Genomic DNA, 8764 nt, shown 5'->3' with positions numbered 1-8764 from the left:
CTGGTGACTCTTCATTGATTCTTATCAATCTTAAAATAAAACCTTTACAAAAGTAACACATTCATTGACCAGCATTAAAAATATGAGTTTTCTTTATTTGGAATACGTTTTCTACTCTCCTGTGATACAGTATAAATACATTCTATAAATACTGACCCCAGGTGCCCCTCTGTGTCACAAAACTGTCACTTGAACCCATGGCGTCTCTCCCTGTCACAAAACCCATGTCCAAAAATCATGGCAAATGGTAGAAAAGCTGAAAAGGTGTTGGATCTCAGTTGGAGGAAGAAGTGGGAGGGGGAGCAAACATCTATGTGAGTATTCATATGTACAACAGTTTGTTAGTGTTCTTTGTGTATGCATATATATGTGTATATACATATATATGCACACACATACACAGGTATATACGCATACATATACCCACATACATGCACAAACAATTTGTTCTACATCCATTTACAAACATACCCAAGGAGGCAGAGGTGGGAAACTTTGTGTATGAAATACATTTTTTTTTTTTATGTAAAAATAGTATAAGGTGTCTGCTGCCATGTCAGTCAATGTACACACCCAAGATTTTAAGATCTCTGATACATATTAAGCTCAAAGCTCTAACTCAACGAGTCAAAATCCAAACAGACAATATTTTGTACACATCTCTTCCTGTGGGATTTATAAGAATCCCTCTTATAATATTGTTTTTCATGGTACATAAAATCAGGAGAAACCGTATTACTTCTAGTCCCCGTTCACATCTATGAATAAAAGGTAATAAAGAGAATAACAAAATAAGTCTCTTCTTAAAGTAGTTACCCAAAGTCAGAAAGACAAACTATCTGACCAAAACTATTACGTCTCACTAGAGCTTGCACTGAAGAAAATGTTTGTGGAATTTGGCACACTTAGATTGCTTCTCAAGTACTTGAAAATCAGTCAGTATACCAATCTCCAAGGTTTCATTCAGTGCTGGGACATTTATAACCCACACAGCTAATGACTGGATGCATTTGCTAGGACTTGAAGTTCAATAATAACTAGAGAGACTGGCTAGGCTGGGAGTAGAGACCAATGATTACAATCTTTTAAAGATGGCTGGCTTTCTATATTTGGCACTGGGAGGATTAAGGTAGTATAGAACCTGGGGAGATTTTATAACCCCATTCCACAGCTGGTATAAGAATTTGGCACACATTTGGGATAGAGCTGAGGGAGGTAAGAACATTAGGTCAATGAGCAGGATTTTTGTGACTAATTGAATTGTCCTTTGTTTTAACATTTTTTTTTAATTCTTAGAAATTTGATTTATATGGAACCTAGGCTAGTAAAGAAGACATTTCTTCTGCAGCAGCAGCTTATCTATACTGTTTGTCCCGTTACAAAGCTAGTATAGCTTTATAGTACACTTAGATGACATCTAATTCTTGGGAGGGATAGGAAAATACACTGGGCTTGTCTCCCCTACTGCCTCTTCCTCACTCACAATCTCCTGCTCCTCCTCATATACTGTAGATTCTTAGTTGCAGACCATTATCTGTAAGGTCAAATCCTTTTCAGAGCTAAGCTTCCTCAACTGTCAATGTGCCTCCACAAGGATAAAAGCACTTAAGAAAACAAGAGCACAGAAGAAGTGTGTTCTTGATGGGTCTTAGCTGAACAGACCCGTTCCATCATCAGAGAAGCAGAGCCCCACACTGGTCCCCCTTCCTCTTTGGGGGTATGGAATGTGTCATTTCAATGACTTCTCCCTTGCCTCAGACACTTCATATAGATCTAATGTCCAGGCAAGAAGGAAGTACAACATGGTGGAGTGCTATACTCTAGTGGTGGAGTGTGAGTGGGGAAGGCCAGTGTTGTTGAAGCCTGCAGAAAATGTATTGTATGGATGAAGGCTTTGCAGTCCCACCAGAGAATTTGGAATCATGGTGATAGTGTTAGGTGTCATGAGTGGAATATCGTCTGGAGAACGACGTAAAGTAAGTGTGTAATCAGGAAGAGTGGCCATACGTAGGGTTATCATGGCTGGAGACCCCTCCTCCCTCACAATCAGGGTGTCCAGCATTTATCTGTAGAGAATTGAGTTCCTCAGGAGGTACGGGGCTGTGAGTTGGATCCCGCGTAGCTGAGGCACGCTGTGGGACTAGGCTGCCTTTGAGTGTCTTGTCGACGTTTATCATTGCGGTAGTACAGTGCAGCAAAAGCTAGCACATTAAGAAACAAAAGAGAGGCTCCCACTGCAATAGTAACACTAAGTTCTGTAGAATAGTCTCTTGGATCCTGTATAACAACCGGGTCCACTGGGTCTAGGTCTGGATTCCATTTGGATGCTGGACCATTGAGTGTAGGGGAATAGCTGGTCGTTTAGTATCCCAAACCTTGGGCCGACGAGTGATATGTGAATTCTGGGTTGTGTCAGATGGTGGCACCTTGGTGGTAGTTGAAGTATAATGAAACATATCGTGTAGATTGTACAGGTGCGGAACTAGGTGTTTCCAAAATGCCACTTTGGTAGCACGGTAGTGATCACGTACACGTGGTTTTAAGCCAATGTGTAGATAAAGCTGATCCCGTGGATTGTATTTAGACCATGCCACTTCCTCAAATCGGTTTGCTTTTGTATGGATGAATTTGGTGTCTTGTGGGACAGGCTTATTGGGATCCCTGAAAAAAATATAGAAGTATAAGTTGCAACATTTGTTAAACAAACAGTTGTCTCTAAAAAAAGAAAAAAAAATGTGTAACCATTGACATTGGACCTATATTATGACTGAAAAGACCCAATGTTATTAGACTGCCAGTGGGATGGCCACCAGCCGTGGATATCTTCAAAAGCCCTTAGGGCCCTGTACCCCACAGACCAGACTTTAATGACATATGGGAATGTCATTTTTGTTTCTTAAAAAACAGACATTAGTGGAGATTTTCTTAAAATTTATACACAAGAAAAGCAGAGCAGTTGGCCAGAGCAAAGAGCCTTGAAAAATTTAAGAATCTGCTTAACAACAAGAATAGTTCCTGTGCAAAAATCTTATTCATTCTATTGTAAACCACACACCTATACTTTGGTTAAGATATAATTGATAGAATTAAAAATAGAATGTTGCTTTATTTCCTTACCCTGTTTTGGCAAAGTTGGTCCAGTAAGTCATGACCACAGCACTTAACATCACATCATTCTTGGAGAAATTGCAAGGAAACAAATCTGTTGGACCACCATAGGAACACCCAAATACATAGGGCACCTCATCTCCATGGCTGCGTCAGACCATGCTGGCTTCATCAGGCCTTGGCAGTGATGGTAAAAGGCATAAAATATGTTGGGTGAGCCATAACGGGCGTGTAAATCAGCAGTTACCCACAGATGGCTCTACCCACTGGTGGTCAGTGAACAAAGCAACTAGTGTCTTTCGACGAGTCTCAGGATTGTCTCGATCTGCCCAATCTGTGTACATAAACTTGATGGTCTCACGAAGGTGTCTTTGCCTTCTGGGTATCCATATAGGTTATCCACAAAATTTGAAAACTGAGTAATCAAAATCACTCCCAGAAACACCATCTTCTTGCATCCACTACATTCTCCACAAACTTGAGACCTTCACCTTGGTTGACCCCCAGCATTATATCATAATTGAGAAATTCTCCTTGCTCCATAAGAATCTCGGGTTCATCTGGAATTACATCTCCATCAATAACTGGACCAAAGGCTACATGATACCGGGCTGGTTGGATATCTTGCTCCACCAACTCTTTGGCATTTTTCTGGCGAAGACAGTCAACCATGTCCACAGTGTCTAGCACATTACAACCCACCTTCTCTGCAAGCATCGTGTGTACTTAACAGGTTGGTAATTAACTGCCCAGCTGGAAAGAGCAGAACCACTCTGTATGATAGCTCTCTGGAACAGACCTGTCGAGAGGACCAGATAAACTTGTGAAACTACTTGTACCTAACATGGCACAATTTTCATTCAAATGACCTAGATTTCCATTTTCTTTTAATCTGTATATTTTATATCCATTTACAATCACTCATGTAACCTCTGTAGAGTACAGCATACAGTACTGCCCGTGAAGTGGGTGTTTCTGGTTTTCATCTCAGCATCACACACTGTGAGGCAGAAAGACAGACACAGATATAAGAGATCAGCAGCCCAACTTCCTGCCCAGCTGGTCTCAGTGTGTGCCAGGGAAGAAACACAGCACAAGAGGAGCTTTCTAAAAAGGGGAGATGGAGAAAAAATGAATGGAGCCAGGGTAAAAGGAAAAGAGTAAGAATTGGAAAAAGGGAAGTTCAAAGCTTAAAAATGGCACATACAGTATAATATTGGTGATAGCAAAAATAGGTTTCCAAATGTAACTTAAATTGGAAATTTGTCCTGCTAAGGGTTTTTTTCCAATATTTCTCCCAAATGCATAGATGGAACTGTGCGGTGGGACGTGGGACATACTGATTTTCCTCATCTAAACACAGACAGTGGGATGTATTCTACCAAAGCCCATTGTGTGTCAAGAGACTCCAAACAACAGTCTGCCATAAAAAGAACATGGTCAGTAGTCAGAAAGTAAAGGGGGGTAAAAGAGATCTGCAATTCTGCATGTGCACATGTATATGACATTTCTAATGACTGGTGAAAGGTAGTTAGGTTATTCAAGAAATACTGATAGCATAACTGATGTTCACACACAGTATCTTGTGAGCCGTAAAATTACTTTTAAAAAGTCATTTAAAAAATTGGCCAAAAAGCAAAAAATAAAAAAGCGGAAAAATCACATGGCTTATGGTCCATTTTGGGTCTATTTTTTTCAGCCATTTCGTGACACAATTAAAAAAGAAAAACAACTGATTCAACTGTGTGGGAACATAGCCTAACCTGTAAGGGTGGTTGAGAAAAAAGGAAAACATAGAATAATGCACAAAACAAAGGGCTGCTGTTTTTTACAAGGTATTCAGTACCTTAAAAGTTGACCCAAACAGAGACATCCTGATGATGGAATCATGGAATAATGTCAGGTGATCCAAAGACCTTTAATGTGGTGGAACAGACATACAGACATGGAATTACACAGTGTAATCATGAATAAAATGGTATAGTCTGATGGTTACTGGATGATGTTTAAGGAGTAAACACACATACTAACTATCTTACAATGAAATCATCACACTAGAATTCTGCTATACTGTCTAGACAACGCAAATTCAATATACCTTCAGAATGATGAGAAAGGGTAAGGAGACTGACACAAGAGGCTCCAATGCCTGAGCCAAACACTGTGATCCTGCGAGGGTCACCTCCAAAAAATGCCACATTTTCGCTCACCCAGCGAAGTGCCTGAATTTGATCAAGAAGCCCATAATTTCCTTTAGCTGCCTGATCTCCAGTACTCAGGAATCCTGTAAAGATAAATATATAAAGAATAAATTTACATGGCGAAAACCTACATTTTTATTCACACATTTGCTGATCTAAGTCTGATACAGATAAGTTCATACAATACAGACTGGTTACAAAATGTTTCTGTAGCTAAAAGTTTGATGCCACACATTAGAACAGAGTTGTTACATGCATGGGAATTTTACAAACCGCACTCAGATTATGGGACAAAATTCATATGCTTTTAACAAATATGCTACATGTGAACACCAAGCTGCTCTATCAAATGATCAATAGGACTAATGTTATTCTTATTATTGTGCATTCAGTGATTGAAAAAGGTAAGGAATAAACCATAACTGACTTCTCTATGGGGGATCTGGGTGTTTATGTCACCCGGAAAACCCTGCCGCTGTACAGGTAGATGTGCAGCTGCAGGACTCCTCGGGCAGTAGGAAAATTGTTAACAAATAAGAAACTTATATATAGCTTTTCAAGACGTAGAAGAAACGCATGACGAAATGTAAACATATAGTCACACTTTGTAAAGCAGAGACATATTGGTAGCCTAAAGGCGGTATTAAACATAATTTCTTTTACAGCAGGCTAGTCAATGTAAAGAACATAATTAGAAGTTGAGAACCATATTGCAAACCTTTTGCTGTGCAATTACAGAATTACAACTTGACATCATGGCACCTCACAACTTGCATATGTAAAAAATAGCATGTAATTGAAAAAACAGGCAAGGAATTAAAAAAAAAAAAAAAAAAGCTAGGACGTGAGCAATAAATTAATGAAACAAGCTCCTCATCGCTAACTCATAACTTTAATATTAAATGCTTCAGGGAACCCATTATCTTTGATGGTGCCCTGAAGATGAAAATAAATGGACTTATTAATTATTGCATTTCATTCAACAATTTCATATGCATAAAGCCGACGAGATATTTGGAAAAAAGTTACAGACATAAGCAAACAATAGGGTAAATAAGACATACAGAGAGGAAGAGTAAATAAGATATATTTTTAAAATAGTTACTGACCCAGGACTCCCACACGATAGTTTAGCGTGATGACTATCACGTTGCCATAGCTGGCCAGAACACTTCCATCAATCATATTTCCGCTGCCCTCCATGTAGGATCCTCCGTGGATGTACACCATGACTGGTTTGGCACCTGTGTCCCGGATATCTATAATGGAAGAAATAAAAAACAATGACACCTTAACAAGTTACTGAGTTAGTAGAAAAATCTCCTAATGTCAGGTTATCTGACGCATTCATCCAAAGGAACAAGGAACACTACAACAGCCTCAGTCCCCATACATTAGACGAAACATTAGGGGAATGTGATGCAGACCACCAGTCCAACACACACAAGGGAATAGCCCTCTGCAGTTCTACAATCACCTTCCATAGCTTTGTATGCAGAAGCAAATAAAGCATGCGTTTCATGCCAAAGACTAAACAAGCACTTTTCTCAGGACTGTAACCATTATGATATTTGACCATTGTGAGATTGACAGCAGCTTAGTGGGGTAATCACAGTCCTGTGAAAGAAGATCACAACAAGGTTGTGAAATGAATTCCCCAGTAAAAAAAAAAAAAAGACATGGCACTGCCCTATTTACAGGGGAAAGCCATGAACATCAAGCAAGATATGAATATATCAACATGGACAGACAAGAGAAAACACGATTTTACAGCAGGCGAATGTGTCACCTCAACTCAATCTATCAAAGATATATGTAATGTTTACAAGGAAGGAGTAAAGGGGTGTTAAATATAATAATGAGAAATATAAAAAATGAGAAACCCAAAATGTAATCATTTCATCCTCCCTGCTCACAAGGATCGCAAACAAAGATGATAATTTAGTCATCAGTAAGAATACAAAGGAAGAGAACTGTGAGGGTCCTAGGTTTTAAAATAGTGTCTATCCCTGGACCTATTCATCGCCAGCTTAACAGAATTGTTGCATACCTTGTGTCCACACGAGACACCTTACTGCCCCCACCAAGCTTTTGTAACCTATGCTTCATTGCTCTAACTAGAACGATAATAACCCTGCAAGCTACCAAGGTAAAAAAAATCCTAAATTCCATTCCTAAATGGAACAGAAAAACGCTAGAAAGAACAGGTGCAAATCTGACTTGACAAATGGACTCGGTAAAAATAGAAACCAGGAATCATGGAGGAATTGGGGAAGATGTGAAGTCTCAGAGATGAGCAGTGCATTAAAAAGTACATGAATACCCTGCTGACATATTTTTTCTAATGGAATGGATGGAAAGAGGGAGGGAGGGAGGGAAGGAAAGTATGATGATAACAAGTTCCATGCATCAGCCTCAGCCAGCAAATACCTCCTTCCTCGTCTTCGTCATTTATCCGATACCTCTTCCCCTGTTTCTTAGCACTGGGTCCTGAGCAGAGCAGGAGGACCGAGCCGAACAATAGAAACAAACAAGAGAATTCAAGAGATAACAGGTCTAGAGCGTAAAGAATATGAGCTCTTACCCTGAGGTCGGAGGACAGCTCTCGGAACAAGAGTTTAGTTTACAAAAAAAGGGTCAGATCTTTATACTGCAATGCCCTTCGGGGTAGGTTCTGCACAAACTTTAGTTGGGCATTTTATGGGGTAGGTCAACAGTGTTAAGGATATTAAGTAATTACTTATATAATAACAACCTTAGGTTTTCAAGATAGACTGTGTGCAACATAGTGTATAATGTGCTTACTCCAGGCTGCACTATTTAATATGGGTGGTATCTAAGTTAAACAATGGTAAAAAATTTCATTATGTTTTACTGTCAAAGCAATAATATTTTATTTATAGATATTACAAGGAAGACAATATAATGATTTGCCATACTATTTTATCTGTGGTAATGGGAAATAATAATTTGAATTAGGATGCAAAATGTTGGTGATTCCTAAAATATCAAACGCGTATTGGCTCTGGATGACTAGCGTAGCACCGCCTTTAGGTTATTATTAACATAGCCAACTTAGCCTGATTAGTGTATGCTCTAAACTAAACCAGATTTCATGGTGCAGATTGATGCTGTGTTCAGTCATTTAGTTAAATTGATATCTGTGCCATCAAATCTGCTGCGGATCCTGTACGTGTGAATGTACCCTAAAGGAGTATATTGTGTGGCGCCCCCTACATTTTGTATATTTGTTGCCATTACAATAGTGATGGGAGGAAGTAAATTTTCAGTTATTTCACATATCTGGGCACATAGAGAATGCACAATGATAAAGGAGTAGTTTTAGGGGGGATATTAAAGTATAATCAATATATATATCATGTACCCCAAGAACAATTCATAACCACACACTAATCTAGTCCTTACTATATAGTAAAGAAATATTAAACAGGTAA

The 8764-nt window shown here is 39.1% G+C and overlaps 1 pseudogene; it reads right to left on the bottom strand.

The window, feature by feature from the left end:
- Positions 1-864: 864 nt before the first annotated feature.
- LOC138775155 (neuroligin-3-like) lies at positions 865-6551 on the bottom strand (annotated as a pseudogene).
- Positions 6552-8764: the final 2213 nt, after the last annotated feature.

Source organism: Dendropsophus ebraccatus, unplaced genomic scaffold (assembly GCF_027789765.1).
Source record: "Dendropsophus ebraccatus isolate aDenEbr1 unplaced genomic scaffold, aDenEbr1.pat pat_scaffold_1388_ctg1, whole genome shotgun sequence".
NCBI lineage: Eukaryota > Metazoa > Chordata > Amphibia > Anura > Hylidae > Dendropsophus > Dendropsophus ebraccatus.
The sequence above is the reverse complement of the archived record's forward strand: the minus strand, read 5'-3'. Positions and strand labels throughout refer to the sequence as shown.